This window comes from Eleutherodactylus coqui, chromosome 7 (assembly GCF_035609145.1).
Source record: "Eleutherodactylus coqui strain aEleCoq1 chromosome 7, aEleCoq1.hap1, whole genome shotgun sequence".
Classification (NCBI taxonomy): domain Eukaryota; kingdom Metazoa; phylum Chordata; class Amphibia; order Anura; family Eleutherodactylidae; genus Eleutherodactylus; species Eleutherodactylus coqui.
The window spans coordinates 96233237-96250612 of NC_089843.1; positions in this window are offsets into that span (position 1 = coordinate 96233237).

The following is a 17376-nucleotide window of genomic DNA, read 5'->3' on the forward strand; positions in this document are numbered from 1 at the left end:
GCCAATTTATCCCATTGTGGGGAAAAAAAATTCCTTTCCAACTACATAATGGCAGTAAGAATAAACCCTGGATCAACTTTTCAAAATTCCTACTTGACTCCAAGACCCGGATCAACAACCCCACTGATTATTTAATGCCTATATCCTGTAAGATCATAGTGCTTTAGAAAGACATCTAGTCCCCTCTTAAACTCCTCTATTGATTTGGCATCACCACGTTCTCAGGCAGAGAGTTCCACAGTGTGACTGCTCTTACAGTAAAGAACCCCCTTTTGTGTTGGTGATGAAACCTGCTTTCCTCTAAACGTTGGGGATGCCCTGTTGTTACTGTCACAGTCCTGGGCATAAACAGATTATGGGAGAGATCATTGTATTGCCCCCTAATGTATTTAGACATAGTTATTTGGGCAGCCCTTAACCATCTGTTTCCAGGGTGAATAATCCCACTTTTGACAGTCATCTCATTAATTAACCTAGTTGCTCTTCTTTGAACGCCAACAAACACTGCAATGTCTTTCCTGAGCACCGGTGTCCAGAAGTGTACACAGTATTCCATATGAGGCCAGACAAATGCTTTATATTCTGGAAGAATAATGTTCTCATTCCTATACCTCTTTTAATGCACCCCAATACTTTATTTGCTTTGCAGCAGCTGACTGGCATTGATTGCTCAAGTCAACTAGTACTCCCAGGTCTTTTTCCATATCCCTTTTTTCCAGCAGTCCCCCATTTAGTGTATATTTGTGACATCTGTTTCTCTTGCCCATGTGCATGAGCTTACATTTATTGATGTTGAACTTAATTTGTCATTTTTCAACCTATTCCCCCAGTTTATCTAGATCCATTGTATTAAATATCTTGCACAATTTTGTATAGTCTGCAAATATCGATATTTTACTGTGCAGTACCTCTATCAAGTCATTGATAATAATATATCAAAATATATCACTAATTAGATATTGTCACTATGCACCGATAAAACATACCCATGCCATCATGAACAGGAAGCTTCTATTAGTATATTCTTTTATTTCGCTATGCGTTTTAGCATACTTTATGTGCCTTTGTCAAGCTTAATACAATATTATACAATTACATGATATAGATACACAATGTCATTACTTACAATGAGGTGCAACTTGGCATCCCCGCGTTCCAAATCATGACATCATGGAAGTGGGAGGGGTTCCCTTCCCTCTAACGTGCATCACCACCTGACCTAGCTTGGACAGCAACGTGCGTCTCAATTGTTCTCTCAACCTTATTAACAAAACCTAAAATCTAACACAGGGTTTCTTTACACATCTGTGAGATCCACTCTCAGTAGTATACTGAAAATGAAATTATTTTCTTAATTTTATATATGCATACATTCGTAGAACTTCTCTTAAAACCATCTAACAAATAATGTAAAGATAAATATATAAAATTTAAAATGTTGTTATACAAGCATTAAAAAATTTATACTCGTGTCTAAAAAATATATTCTTAATAATTGACCATCCTAGTTATTAATTTTGAAACATGTTTAAAATGTAGTTACAGTAAATAAAAGCTTTTGAGTATTTTTATATTTTTAAATATTTTTTTCTAAAACTTTATTCAAGCCGTTTGGTGTTAATTAGAGATGAGCGAGCACCAAAATGCTCGGGTGCTCGTTACTCGGGACGAAATTATCACGATGCTCGAGGGTTCGTTTCGAGTAACGAACCCCATTGAAGTCAATGGGCGACCCGAGCATTTTTGTATGGGACCTATGCTCCGCTAAGGTTTTCATTTGTGAAAATCTGTGCAATTCAAGAAAGTGATGGGAACGACACAGCAACGGATAGGGCAGGCGAGGGGCTACATGTTGGGCTGCATCTCAAGTTCCCAGGTCCCACTATTAAGCCACAACAGCGGCAAGAGTGAGCCCCCCTCCCCCCTCCCAACAACTTTTACTTCTGAAAAGCCCTCATTAGCAATGCATACCTCAGCTAAGCACCACACTACCTCCAACAAAGCACAATCACTGCCTGCATGACACTCCGCTGCCACTTCTCCTGGGTTACATGCTGCCCAACCCCCCCCCCCCCCCGCACGACGCAGTGTCCACAGCGCACACCAAAGTGTCCCTGCGCAGCCTTCAGCTGCACTCATGCCACACCACCCTCATGTCTATTTATAAGTGCGTCTGCCATGAGGAGGAACCGCAGGCACACACTGCAGAGGGTTGGCACGGCTAGGCAGCGACCCTCTTTAAAAGGGGAGGGGCGATAGCCCACAATGCTGTACAGAAGCAATGAGAAATATAATCCTGTGCCACTACCATCAGGAGCTGCACACGTGGGCATAGCAATGGGGAACCTATGTGCCACACACTATTCATTCTGTCATGGTGTCTGCATGCCCCAGTCAGACCGCCGTTTTTTATAAATAGTCACAGGCAGGTACAACTGGGAATCCCCAACTCCGCAATGGGAATTCCGTGTGCACCCACAGCATGGGTGGCTCCCTGGAACCCACCGGCTGTACATAAATGTACCCCATTGCAGTGGGCTTCGGCCCACACTGCATGCCCCAGTCAGACTGGGGTTCTTTAGAAGTGGACACATGCAGTTACAACTCCCTGTGGACCCACAGCATGGGTGGGTGCCAGGAAGCCACTGACGGTACATATATATATCCCATTGCATTGCCCATCACAGCTGAGGTAATGTCATGTTAAATGCAGGTGGGCTTCGGCCCACACTGCATGCCCCAGTCAGATTGGGGTTCTTTAGAAGTAGACACATGCAGTTACAACTCCCTGTGGACCCACAGCATGGGTGGCTCCCTGTAACCCACCGGCGGTACATAAATATATCCCATTGCAGTGCCCAGCACAGCTGATGTAACGTCAGCTTTAATGCAGGTGGGCTAAAAATTAATTGGATTACACTGTAGGCGAGGGCCCCAAAAAATTGGTGTACCAACAGTACTAATGTACATCAGAAAAATTGTCCATGCCCAACCAAGAGGGCAGGTGAAACCCATTAATTGCTTTGGTTAATGTGGCTTAATTTGTAACTAGGCCTGGAGGCAGCCCAGTTAAAATAAAAATTGGTTGAGGTGAAAGTTTCAACGCTTTAATGAGCATTGAAACGTATAAAAATTGTTTACAAAAATTATATGACTGAGCCTTGTGGGCCTAAGAAAAATTGCCCGTTCGGCGTGATTACGTCAGGTTTCAGGAGGAGGAGCAGGAGGAGGAGGATGAATATTATACACAGATTGATGAAGCTAAAAGGTCCACGTTTTTGATGGTGATAGAGAACAATGCTTCCATCCGCGGGTGCAGCCTACGTATTGTTTAGGTATCGCTGCTGTCCGCTGGTGGAGAAGAGAAGTCTGGGGAAATCCAGGCTTCGTTCATCTTGATGAGTGTAAGCCTGTCGGCACTGTCGGTTGACAGGCGGGTACGCTTATCTGTGAGGATTCCCCCAGCCGTACTAAACACCCTCTCTGACAAGACGCTAGCCGCAGGACAAGCAAGCACCTCCAGGGCATACAGCACGAGTTCAGGCCACGTGTCCAGCTTCGACACCCAGTAGTTGTAGGGGGCAGAGGCGTCACGGAGGACCATCATGCGATCGGCTACGTACTCCCTCACCATCCTTTTACAGTGCTCCCGCCGACTCAGCCTTGACTGGGGAGCGGTGACACAGTCTTGCTGGGGAGCTAGAAATCTGTCAAAGGCCTTAGAAAGTGTTCCCCTGCCTGTGCTGTACATGCTGCCTGATCTCTGCGCCTCCCCTGCTACCTGGCCCCCGGGAACTGGCCTTCGGCCACTAGCGCTGTCGGATGGGAATTTTACCATCAGTTTGCCGCCAGGGTCCTGTGGTATAGCATCACTCTCGAACCCCTTTCCTCTTCGGGTATGAGAGTGGAAAGGTTCTCCTTATACCGTGGGTTGAGCAGTGTGTACACCCAGTAATCCGTAGTGGCCAGAATGCGTGTAACACGAGGGTCACGAGAAAGGCATCCTAACATGAAGTCAGCCATGTGTGCCAGGGTACCTGTACGCAACACATGGCTGTCCTCACTAGGAAGATCACTTTCAGGAGCCTCCTCCTCCTCCTCCTCAGGCCATACACGCTGAAAGGATGACAGGCAAGCAGCATGGGTACCCTCAGCAGTGGGCCAAGCTGTCTCTTCCCCCTCCTCCTCATGCTCCTCCTCCTCCTCCTCAACGCGCTGAGATATAGACAGGAGGGTGCTCTGACTATCCAGCGACATACTGTCCTCCCCCGCCTCTGTTTCCGAGCGCAAAGCGTCTGCCTTTATGCTTTGCAGGGAACTTCTCAAGAGGCATAGCAGAGGAATGGTGACGCTAATGATTGCAGCATCCCCGCTCACCATCTGGGTAGACTCCTCAAAGTTTCCAAGGACCTGGCAGATGTCTGCCAACCAGGCCCACTCTTCTGTAAAGAATTGAGGAGGCTGACTCCCACTGTGCCGCCCATGTTGGAGTTGGTATTCCACTATAGCTCTACGCTGCTCATAGAGCCTGGCCAACATGTGGAGCGTAGAGTTCCACCGTGTGGGCACGTCGCACAGCAGTCGGTGCACTGGCAGATGAAAGAGATGTTGCAGGGTGCGCAGGGTGGCAGCGTCCGTGTGGGACTTGCGGAAATGTGCACAGAGCCAGCGCACCTTTCCGAGCAGGTATGACAAGCGTGAGTAGCTTTTCAGAAAGCGCTGAACCACCAAATTAAAGACGTGGGCCAGGCATGGCACATGCGTGAGGCTGCCGAGCTGCAGAGCCGCCACCAGGTTACGGCCGTTGTCACACACGACCATGCCCGGTTGGAGGCTCAGCGGCGCAAGTCAGCGGTCGGTCTGCTCTGTCAGACCCTGCAGCAGTTCGTGGGCCGTGTGCCTCTTCTCTCCTAAGCTGAGTAGTTTCAGCACGGCCTGCTGACGCTTGCCCACCGCTGTGCTGCCACGCCGCGCGACACCGACTGCTGGCGACGTGCTGCTGCTAACACATCTTGATTGCGAGACAGAGGTTGCGTAGGAGGAGGAGGAGGAGGAGGGTGGTTTAGTGGAGGAAGCATACACCGCCGCAGATACCACCACCGAGCTGGGGCCCGCAATTCTGGGGGTGGGTAGGACGTGAGCGGTCCCAGGCTCTGACTCTGTCCCAGCCTCCACTAAATTCACCCAATGTGCCGTCAGGGAATTATAGTGGCCCTGCCCGCCTGTGCTTGTCCACGTGTCCGTTGTTAAGTGGACCTTGGCAGTAACCGCGTTGGTGAGGGCGCGTACAATGTTGCTGGAGATGTGGTCGTGCAGGGCTGGGACGGCACATCGGGAAAAGTAGTGGCGACTGGGAACCGAGTAGCGCGGGGCAGCCGCCGACATCATACCTTTGAAAGCCTCCGTTTCCACAACCCTATACGGCAGCATCTCCAGGCTGATAAATTTGGCTATGTGCACGTTTAACGCTTGAGCGTGCGGGTGCGTGGCGGCGTACTTGCGCTTGCGCTCCAACACTTGCGCTAGCGACGGCTGGACGGTGCGCTGAGAGACATTGGTGGATGGGGCCGAGCACAGCGGAGGTGAGGGTGTGGGTGCAGGCCAGGAGACGGTAGTGCCTGTGTCCTGAGAGGGGGGTTGGATCTCAGTGGCAGGTTGGGGCACAGGGGGAGAGGCAGCGGTGCAAACCGGAGGCGGCGAACAGCCTTCGTCCCACCTTGTGGGGTGCTTGGCCATCATATGTCTGCGCATGCTGGTGGTGGTGAGGCTGGTGGTGGTGGCTCCCCGGCTGATCTTGGCGCGACAAAGGTTGCACACCACTGCTTGTCGTTCATCTGCACTCTCAGTGAAAAACTGCCAGACCTTTGAGCAACTCGGCCTCTGCAGGGTGGCATGGCGCGAGGGGGCGCTTTGGGAAACAGTTGGTGGATTATTCGGTCTGGCCCTGCCTCTACCCCTGGCCACCGCACTGCCTTTTCCAACCTGCCCTGCTGCTGCACTTGCCTCTCCCTCTGAAGACCTGTCCTCAGTAGGCGTAGCAAACCAGGTGGGGTCAGTCACCTCATCGTCCTGCTGCTCTTCCTCCGAATCCTCTGTGCGCTCCTCCCTCGGACTTACTCCAATTACTAGTACCTGAGTGATAGACAACTGTGTCTCATCGTCATCGTCCTCCTCACCCACTGAAAGCTCTTGAGACAGTTGCCGGAAGTCCCCAGCCTCATCCCCCGGACCCCTGGAACTTTCCAAAGGTTGGGCATCGGTCACGACAAACTCCTCCAGTGGGAGAGGAACCATTGCTGGCCATTCTGGGCAGGGGCCCGGGAACAGTTCCTGGGAGTCTGCCTGTTCCTCAAAATGTGTCATTGTAATGGAGTGAGGAGGCTGGGAGGAAGGAGGAGCAGCAGCCAGAGGATTCAGAGTTGCAGCAGTGGACGGCGCAGAACTCTGGGTGGTCGATAGATTGCTGGATGCACTTTCTGCCATCCACGACAGGACCTGCTCATACTGCTCATTTTCTAATAAAGGTCTACCGCGTGGAGCCATTAATTGTGAGATGAATGTGGGGACGCCAGAAACATGCCTCTCTCCTAATCCCGCAGCAGTCGGCTGCGATACACCTGGATCAGGAGCTCGGCCTGTGCCCACACCCTGACTTGGGCCTCCGCGTCCTCGCCCGCGTCCACGTCCTCTAGGCCTACCCCTACCCCTCAGCATGCTGTATTACCAGTAGTGCAGAAACAGAACGCTGTCATTAAATGTGCCGCTTATTGGCCTGTGGTTGGAGGCTGACTTCCCTTACGGAAAGCACAGCAGAGCCAGGAAACTATTTTGCGCATGCCTGTAGTGAGACGTAGGTGCATATGACTGAGCTAGTGGAATTCACAGCGCAGAAGCAGTCAAGTGGCCAAAGGCCAGTAGTAGGCCTTAAGTATTTTACTTTTATTTTTTTAAAATGCTGAGCTGATACAGCAGACAAATACTGTAGGCAGCGTATAATATTATGTATACTGTTTCTCTCTGGCGGGATGACGGCGATCATGTAACAGAGACAGCAGATCCAGGAAACAATTTTGCGCAAGCCTGCTGTAACGCTCAGCTGCATATTAATTAGGACTACAACCCCCAACAGATAGATACTGTAGGCAGCGTATAATATTATGTATACTGTTTCCCTCTGGCGGGATGACAGCGCTGATGTAAAAGAGACAGTAGATCCAGGAAACAATTTTGCGCAAGCCTGCTGTAACGCTTAGCTGCGTATTAATTAGGACTACAACCCCCAGCAGATAGATACTGTAGGCAGCGTATAATATTATGTATACTGTTTCCCTCTGGCGGGATGACAGCGCTGATGTAACAGAGACAGCAGATCCAGGAAACAATTTTGCGCAAGCCTGCTGTAACGCTTAGCTGCGTATTAATTAGGACTACAACCCCCAGCAGATAGATACTGTAGGCAGCGTATAATATTATGTATACTGTTTCCCTTTGGCGGGATGACAGCGCTGATGTAACAGAGACAGCAGATCCAGGAAACAATTTTGCGCAAGCCTGCTGTAACGCTTAGCTGCGTATTAATTAGGACTACAACCCCCAGCAGATAGATACTGTAGGCAGCGTATAATATTATGTATACTGTTTCCCTCTGGCGGGATGACAGCGCTGATGTAACAGAGACAGCAGATCCAGGAAACAATTTTGCGCAAGCCCGCTGTAATGATTAGCTGCGTATTAATTAGGACTACAACCCCCAGCAGATAGATACTGTAGGCAGCGTATAATATTATGTATACTGTTTCCCTCTGGCGGGATGACGGCGATCAATTTTTTGGAAATAGACCACTGCGTATATAGCCTGAATATCTCTTGCCCTGCCTCACCAGTACTGCCCCTATACTCTGTACAATGACTGCAGACTGCGGACGCAATGCTCTGCACAGCCGATATACAAAAAAAAATAATTGTGCAACACTGCTAAAAGCAGCCTCAACAGTACTGCACACGGTCAGATGTGGCCCTAAGAAGGACCGTTGGGGTTCTTGAAGGCTAAAATAACTCCTAACGCTCTCCCTATAGCAGCAGTACCAGCAGCAGCACTTTCCCTGAGCTATGTCAGAATGCATCTGTGGCGAGCCGCGGGAGGGGCCGATTTATATACTCGGGTGACACCTGATCTCGACAGCCACTCACTGCAGGGGGGTGGTATAGGGCTTGAACGTTGCAGAGGGAAGTTGTAATGCCTTCCCTGTCTTTCTATTGGCCAGAAAAGCGCGCTAACGTGTCAGAGATGAAAGTGAAAGTAACTCGAACATCGCGTGGTACTCGCCTCTAGTAACGAGCATCTCAAACACGCTAATACTCGAACGAGTATCAAGTTCGGACGAGTACGCTCGCTCATCTCTAGTGTTAATGTGTTTAATCGATATATCCAATACATCTTTTTTTTCTGAGGGTCGTTATTAATTTTTGTTTGATTTCTTCTAGTGGAATTAATTTTAAACCTTTATAATTTTTACTGTGTTTTTCTGCAAAATGTGTTGAGACACTATGTTTCATATATCCCTTTTTTATATTGTCTATGTTGATTTATTCTAAGATTTAATCTATTTGATGTTCTACCAACGTACCGAATGCCGCACGGGCATTCTAACATGTATATTATGTTTCTACTAGTGCATGTAATTTTTTGTTTGATATGGATTAATTCTTCCTCTTTTTTATTGTATTCTTTTTGTGTACTATATGTTTGCAACATTTGCATTATTTCTTATGACATTTGAAGCTGCCTGTATTACTTGTAAGATTTATGGTGCAAGTATTTGACTCTATATTACTTTTTACTATTTTTTCTTTGTTTTTTAATTTTATTTTTTTGTTTTGTGAATTTGATGGTGCTATTAAATTACCTATGGTTTTATTTTTTCTATATATTATTCTTGGTTCTTTACTAGAGATGATCGAACGTGTCCGTTACGGACACTTACGCACCTGGACACCGGCTTTCCCGAACACTTCAGTGTTCGGGCGTAAATGTTCAGGGGCCGCCGGGGGGCGGGGGGCGCCGTGGCAGCGCGGGCGGCAGCAGCGGGGAACAGGGGGGAGCCCTCTCTCTCTCCCTCTCCCCCCCACTCCCCGCCGCACCCCCCCCCCCCGCGCTGCCACGGCGACCGCCGAACATTTTTCGCCCGAACACGGAAGTACTCGCAAAGTTCGGTGTTCGGGCGAAAAGGGGCGGAGCCGAACATGTTCGATCATCTCTATTCTTTACCTATTAATTTACCTAAATAGGGGGTCATTTTTCAAAATACTCCACTTTTTCTTGATAATTTTTCTAATATCTCCATTATCACTACTATATTTCTTAGAAAGGCATTTTTTTATTATTTGATCTGTGTTAGTAGCATTATTTTTTCTCTTTTGTTCTTTTCCTTTACTTTTATCTCTTTTTTTCTTCACTTTGCTCTCCATTCTTCTGAATTTTTTGATATGCATCTTTTATCAATTTGGGTATCTTTTCTCCTTAAATCGTGATTCTATTATTTCTGCTTGTTCTTCAAACACTTCTTCTTTACTGCAGTTTCTATGTATCCTCTGTAACTGGCTATACGGTATATTGTTTTTCCATTGTTTTTAATGACAGCTTTTGTAATCAAGGTAACTGTTTTTGTTAACTTTTTAAAATGTGTTTTTGTAACAGATAGAACAGAATGGGGCCTAAGGCCTTAGTCAGACAGGCGTTTTTTTGCACGATTTGCGCATGCGCATGCGTCTGGCGATTTTTTAAAACCATTGCTTTGCAATGGTATCGGACACATGAGCGCTTTTTATGCACGCGGCTGGCCGCGGGGAACTCCGGCTGCCGGGAGCAAGTGAGTATGTATATATTTTTTATTTTACACTTTTCTGGATGAATTGCAGGGAAGGGCTTATATATTTAAGCCCTTCCCGACAATTCATCCCACACTTGCCCGCAGCGCATTGCTTTCAATGGAGTCGGCTGTATTGCCGCCTCCATTGAATGCAATGCACTGGACAGCTCCAGCCTGTTTCTAATTAAACGCGGCTAGGAGCAGATTTTCGGGCGATTTTCGGGCATCGGTCACGCGATTTGCGGATGCGCATCCGTCATGCGATCCGCAAATCGCGCGAAAAAACGCCCGTCTGACTAAGGCCTAATACTGAATTCTGTGGCACCCCACTAGCAACTGTGTTCTGTAATATATGTTCTATTAGCAATAAATCTGGCAACCAGCCAGGCCATGGAAGTATTGCAATGTTGTGGAGACATTCCTGTGGCACCCTTGCTGTGCGTGGCTGAGCATTACCCTGCTGGAAAATACCCCTTGGAAGCCCTGGCATAAGAGGCAACACATTTGGCTAAAGGATGTTCTGTAAATATATCTGAGCCGTCATTGTCCTTCGTACCACTACTAGCAGTGATTGTCATATGTGATGGCCCCCCTGACCATCACATCAGCAGTGGGAGCAGTGTGCCACTCAACAGCAAAGACAAGATTGAGGTGCTCATTCTTAGGTCTCCAGACACAAATATGTCCATCGTTGGTGCCCAAACTAAATCTGCATTCATCGCTAAAGACAATGCAGTTCAACTTCGTGGCAGTTCAATTTTGTTAGGATCTGTTTTGGACTGCTTGGAAAAAGCCTTTGCTTCTTCTGTTACCACTGCACATGTATAAACAACAGAAGGCATCTGCTACCAAAAAGGGGTAACTTTGAACCTTTTTTTCTTCTAAAACTATAAAAAATCCTCTAGTGAAATTTGTTTTCAAATAAGCTATTAGTTACCATCAGGTACTATCCATTTACCCATAGCCAAACATGTTGCATAGCTTTTATATAAATTTGCCATTACAACAACTCAGAAGTACTTAGATAGACTCCTAGTTGACCTAAAGTACTTTTATGGATTTTAGAAGTAATTCGAACCAGATAAAAGTTTTTGCGGAGATTCGGCAGACGAGCTGAACTGGTGTTTTCAAAAGTTAGCTTATCACCAATCAGCATCATTCACCAGTCATAATCCATTAGGTTTAACCTAGGAGACAACAGAAAAAATGTGAAAATTAATGTAAGCCCAAAACACAGGTGGCTGACGTGTAAGATTATATTTATAGCATCGTGTTTAATGTGTGCTTGTGATAATATCCTGAATTATTCTAAATATATGGCCTGGGTTCAAAGTTCCAGAAACCGCCGAAGACCCTTTTTGGCTTTTAGCTTATAACCGTTATTGTCTTCTCTTTTCCAGCCTATATAGAGCTCAATGGGCACTATGTAGCGAAGAGAGAAAGTGGAAGTGCCATTTTCAGCATGGTGGAGCTTCTGGGTCTTAGCAGAGTTCAGCCTAGCTCTTCCAGTAATTACTGTCATTATAGGGGGATATTTTACCCTGTAACTGAAGCTCCCTTGAATGCCCCAGTTACCGTGGAAAACTGTGAAATAAGAAAAAAAAATCGACAGTGTGGATGTCTCCCCGAGGTCCTATACAATGTCATTTTAGGTATAGATGTTAAAAAAAGTAGTTTAAAAAGTTTACAGACTAAAATACAAATATATAAAAAAACAACCCACTTCCCATGCCAACTTAAACTGTCACCCTATAAGAATTTTCAGATTATAAACAAAACAAAAAAATGGGGAACACATTTTTATACTTTAGGTTAGCGAAATATATTAATTTAAAAAAAATAAAGAACTATAAATTTAAAAACAATCTTTATTTTTTACTTTTTGTATACATTACCCCTAGTAAAACAAAAATAGAATAAAAAAATCTGTGTATCAAAAATAGGCCTACATGTCACAAAAAAAAAAAAACACAGTAAAAATAATTTTGTAGCCCAAGAAAAAAGTAGGGCCATAAAACCACCAGATCCATAAAATCACTAAAACGTGTCTTGTCCTTTAGGACCAAAAGACTCTGGTCCTTAAGGGTTAAAGGGAATGTTGAAAAGTGGTTCATACTATAAAGCAAATAGTAAATACACTTTTTTATGTTCGAAAATATAATAAATGCAGGTACGCATAAAATTCATCAACACATTTAGAAACACATTTTACATGTCATTCAGTTATGCAGTTTTAGACCAGCAAAGAATATTATCTATATTCTAGAATATCATTGGTTTAACCTTAGACTTTAGACCATTTCCCGGAGAAATGTAAAAGCTTTTATATTCTGAGAGCCAAAATCAGTGTATCAAGTATTGGCTGCTATTCACATAAAATCATTGACTCATAGATGCCACTGACATTTGACATTAGCATTTCATTTTTTGTTATTTCTTTAATGTCACATTGCATTGGTATTTTTTATGTTTTTAAGGCACACTGTTGATCATATAACTTTCATTTTTATATTAGCATTTTTCCTTGGCATATTATGTACGCATCACGTATTCTGACATACTGTAACTACCCATTGGCAAAATTCATCAACTGCTGTCACTGGCTGCATAATTAAAGATTTTGTAAAGTGCATGATATCTTTGAAAATGTGCCATAATGCCTACTATGCAAATCTTGCTGAGATTACTAAATAAATATTTGCATTATGAAAATGCAGTACAGTATGTTAAACAGTTTTTATTGTAGTGTTCAATAGCAGACACGATGATAAATTGAAAACATCTCAGGACACTTCTGAATTTGTAGGGGCAGGAAATGACAAAACATTTCTCTCCACCACCGCATATATACTCAGAAAATCCCTATCCAGAAGCTATAAATGACAAAATACCACCATGCAGCTACTAAATAATACTGCCATAAAATGAGGAAATAATTGTGCAAGCATGCAATGCCTAAAATATTAAAGCTTAGCTTACCCATTGGGCTCTTCAGGACTCAATCAGTCTTAAGTTTAAGAGTATAAGACATTTTTAGCTTTTGCTCTGCTACACAACATGTAGTACCAAGATGCTTTTGTGGCAGTTGTTGTCATTTTGAGATCCCTGAACAAATATAATTACCTCTCCATTAAATCTCCCTGTTCTGACATATAGTGGTCTCAGAGGTCTACAGTGTGATGATGCCCTTCAAATCACTTGTATGCCAGTATTATGTTGTCATGATAGTTTGGTATTTTTCTGTCACTATGTGGGGGTATTATTTATGGTGCTAAAAAGTATTTATCTGTCACTGTAGTGTGATATTATTTAGAGCCTGGAAGCATTGCCATTGCATGGCTGTCTTACTAAAAAGGTTGTACCACGATCACAAGTTATTCCCTATCCTGAGAATAGGGATTACTTGCTGATCAGTCGGGGTCTCACTGCTGACACCCCCACTGATCTCAAGAACGGGGGTTCCGTTTCCCCATCCACCTCACTGCAGGCTTATTGCACCCGCTGCAGGGAGAAAGAGACTGAATGGAGCACTGGTCGCACAAGCACACCGCCACTCAATTCACTTTCAACAGGACTGCCAGAGATAGTCGAGTGACAAGCGATTGGGTATTTCCATCAGCCCCACTGAAATTAAAGGAATCACAGCAGACATGCTTGGCCAGCGCTCCAATCATTTTAATGTCACTGAGGGGAAGAAGCGATCCAGCAGTGACAGGCAGAGATGGACACTGATGCCTGTTCTCGGGACTGGTGGATAAGTTATCCCCTATCCTATCCCTAGCACATTGTAGCTATACTATCATAACACGTTGCAACACCAAAGACCTGGAGTCCTCCACTACTCAAGTATAAATATAAAATTATATCTTTACTAATAACCGCATAAAAATCCTACTATGTTAAGGACAATTTACATAATAGCATAATAAAGTACACCAAAGACGCCCCCACACAAATCTAGAAAATAATTAAAACATCATTAACAGAATTGAGACTTAAAGGGGTTTTCCAGTGAAATACTATTGATGACCTATTATCAGGATAGGTCATCAACAGCTGATCATCCGGGATCCGATGCTCGGGACCGCAGCCAATCAGCTGAGCGGGCGCATGTTGTCAGCACCGCGAATATAGCGGTCGGAGCGGAAGCCTCCACGCCGACCTCTGTGTAGTGGCCGGAGTTTGTAACAGCAGGCTCAGCTCCCATTGATTTTAATAAGAGCCGTGCCTGCAGTTACGTGCGCCAGCCACTACATGGGAGGTAGGTGAGGAGACTTCCGCTCCAAATACACAGAGGTTGGAGTGGAAGCCTCTGCGCCGACCTTTGTATAGTGGCCGGCGCTTGTAACTGAAGGCCTGGCTCCCATTGATTTCAATAACAGCCATGCCTGCAGTTACAAGCACCTGCCACTACACAGAAGTCGGCGCAGAGGCTTCTGCTCTGACTTCTTTGTATTTGTGCTGCAGACAGCATGTGCCCACTCAGCTGATCGGTCGGGGTTCCGAGCGACGGATACCGGCCGATCAACTATTGCTGACCTATCCTGATGATAGGTCATCAATAATATTTCACTGGAAAACCCCTTCAATAAATATATATGTATGTCCATATATAAATTAATTAGGTATTCAGAATGGCAGCCCCATAATGTCCACTATATAAGGGTAAAACTCAATATTCATCCATAGTGGCAGCACCCACGTATCCTAGAAGACTCCAGGTCTTGGTGTTTTGATATGTATGGGAGTTGCTATCAATGTTGAATTAATACAATACGAAATTAAGTTACTACTAGCCATGCTATGTGATGCAATGCTATTTAACCTTCTCATAATACTTATCATCACACGTTAAATGTCAAGTTAATATTTGCTACATCTATATCCTAGCAATATACTAGCTTTTTTTTATTATAGGAAAGGAAAACCTTTAAATCTTTTCTCCTCTAATCCCCTTTTTCTTATACTTTTACCTAATTACTAAAAGCATATGCAATTCTTAGGCTGAATGCACACGGGCAGAAATTCCGCTGCGAGATTTCGCACAGAATTTCCGCTGTTGCATGCTGCCATAGGATTGCATTAGTTTATGCAATCGTATGCAGACAGCCACGATTTGACCGCGTGAAAACTCGCGTGTTAACAAAATTGCGGCCTGTCTTATTTCTGTGCGAGCCTTGCAGAAGTTCATGCAAAAATGTCACCGCTGACGTGCCGGCTCTGTTCTGCGTATGTGCGGCTGTGCGGCAGCTGGCACATCACAAGGCAGAGTGAAGACGCCGGAGGAGGTGAGCCGCGGGTCACTGCAGGGGCACGGGTCGCATTCCGTTGCGAGAATTCTCGCAGTCGGAATCCGACCCGGCCGTCTCCATTCACCCTAAGGCCTTAGTCACACGGGCGTTTTTTGCCGCGATTTGCGGATCGCATGACGGATGTGCATCCGCAAATCGCGTGACCGGGCCGAAAAATCGCCCGAAAAAACTGCTCCTAGCCGCGTTTCAATAGAAACGGGCCGGAGCTGCCCAGCGCATTGCTTTCAATGGAGCCTGCTGTATTGCCGGCTCCATTGAATTCAATGGGCAAACATCGTTCTTCTCTGCCACAGCTGTTACAGCTGTGGCAGAGAAGAATGATTTGTCTAGTATATGTTCTCAATGGGGTCGGCGCTGCTGCCGCCGGCCCCATTGAGCGCACATAGAGAAGAGAACAGGAATCGCAGATCGCAGATAGGTGCGATCTGCGATTTCTGTTCTATAATTTATCGGACGAGCGCATAAAAAGCGCTCATGTGTCCGATACCATTGCAAAGCAATGGTTTTAAAAAATCGCCGGACGCATGCGCATGCACAAATCGCGTGAAAAAAACGCCCGTCTGACTAAGGCCTTACAGAAAGACAGATAGAATTCCAGGGGTTTCCAGTTGTTTTCATGCTTTCTCATTTTCCATGCTTATGATGTCTTAGCCTTTATCTGACAAAAGTAAGAAAATAATCATATCTCTTTTTGATGTGTCTGATAGGGAACTTTATAATTACTTGAACTGTTACAAGTTACTCTGTATAATTCTGTAATCACTTTAGTTCTCTTTCCTTTTATGTATTGAACTTATCTGTATAATTGTTATCTTTTTATTTTGTAATAATGTTCTCATTGTAGTTCCTTGTTTCAGTGAATGAAAAAAACAATATGTAGCTGCAAGCTAATTTTTACAAAAGGCCTCAAAATATACAGATTTTGAAGTGGTTAAGGATGACATGAATATTTAGAGTTTGTTAGAATGACCTTGAAGCTTAAAAAAAGAGGATCTTTGTATTTAGTAAAAAAAAAATCTAAATTTCTAAAACTACACTACAATTCAAATGCTGCAATAGTAAAATGTGAACTTCAAAAGGTTGTCTTCCTGGTGTTAACGTCGAGATAGTCGACGACTTATTATAGTAACCCAGGGCTGTCTCTTGTAATTGCCTTTTAGGCCTCAGTCACACAGGCGTTTTTTCCCGCGATTTGCGGATTGCATGACGGATGCGCATCCGCAAATCGCGTGACCGGGGCCGAAAAATCGCCCGCTGCACTGCTCCGTGTTTTATTAGAAACGGGCCAGAGCAGTGCAGCGCTGTCCAGCGCATTGAATTCAATGGAGCCGGCAATACAGCCGGCTCCATTGAAAGCAATGGGCTGCGGGCGATCTCAGGATGAATTTTCGGGAAGGGCTTAAAAATATAAGCCGGTCACATGTTCTTTCCTCCGGCGCTGCAGAGAGACAGCCGTCTTTAGGTACGTCCATCTCCTTCCTGCAGTCACACGGGCGCATCGGCGCTGGTGTACGGGTGCCAATGCGCCCGTGTGACTGAGGCCTCATTACCATCAATATGCGATTCACTTGATCAAGAATTGTCTTACACCTTATTGATAGCTCAATTGTGAAGATCCTATAGGGTAAGGGCTTATATGAGATGGCTATGGCTACTCCGCCAATTCTCATCAATTATGTATTTGCCCTTATATATTTATAGTGTCATAGACACTTAGGTTAACTAATGACCCAAAAGGAAAGGACTCCACTTCAAGAAGTACAAGCCTCAATCAAGCAATTCTAACTCCAATAACGTATCAAATACCCATGAACTAGGTTCTGCTTAGCCCTGTCGTGGAATCCATATCCATGATAAGACTAATTCCCATTGCCAACTGGGATATATGGAGCTGGTGGACCATGCATAAATTTAAGGATATACTGAGCCATTCAATAGCTCTAGTACATTTTATGTAAGCACAGCAATCTAGCAACATCTACCTCAATATTCAATATATTCAACCTGAGTATAGTGACACTTATTCTGGCCTAATTTGACTACTTATTGCATCAACAGGGCTAAGCAGAACCTAGTTCATGAGTATTTGATACGCTATTGGAGTTAAAATTGCTTGATTGAGGCTTGTATTTCTTGAAATGGAGTCCTTTCCTTTTGGGTCATTAGTTAACCTAAGTGTCTATGACACTATAAAT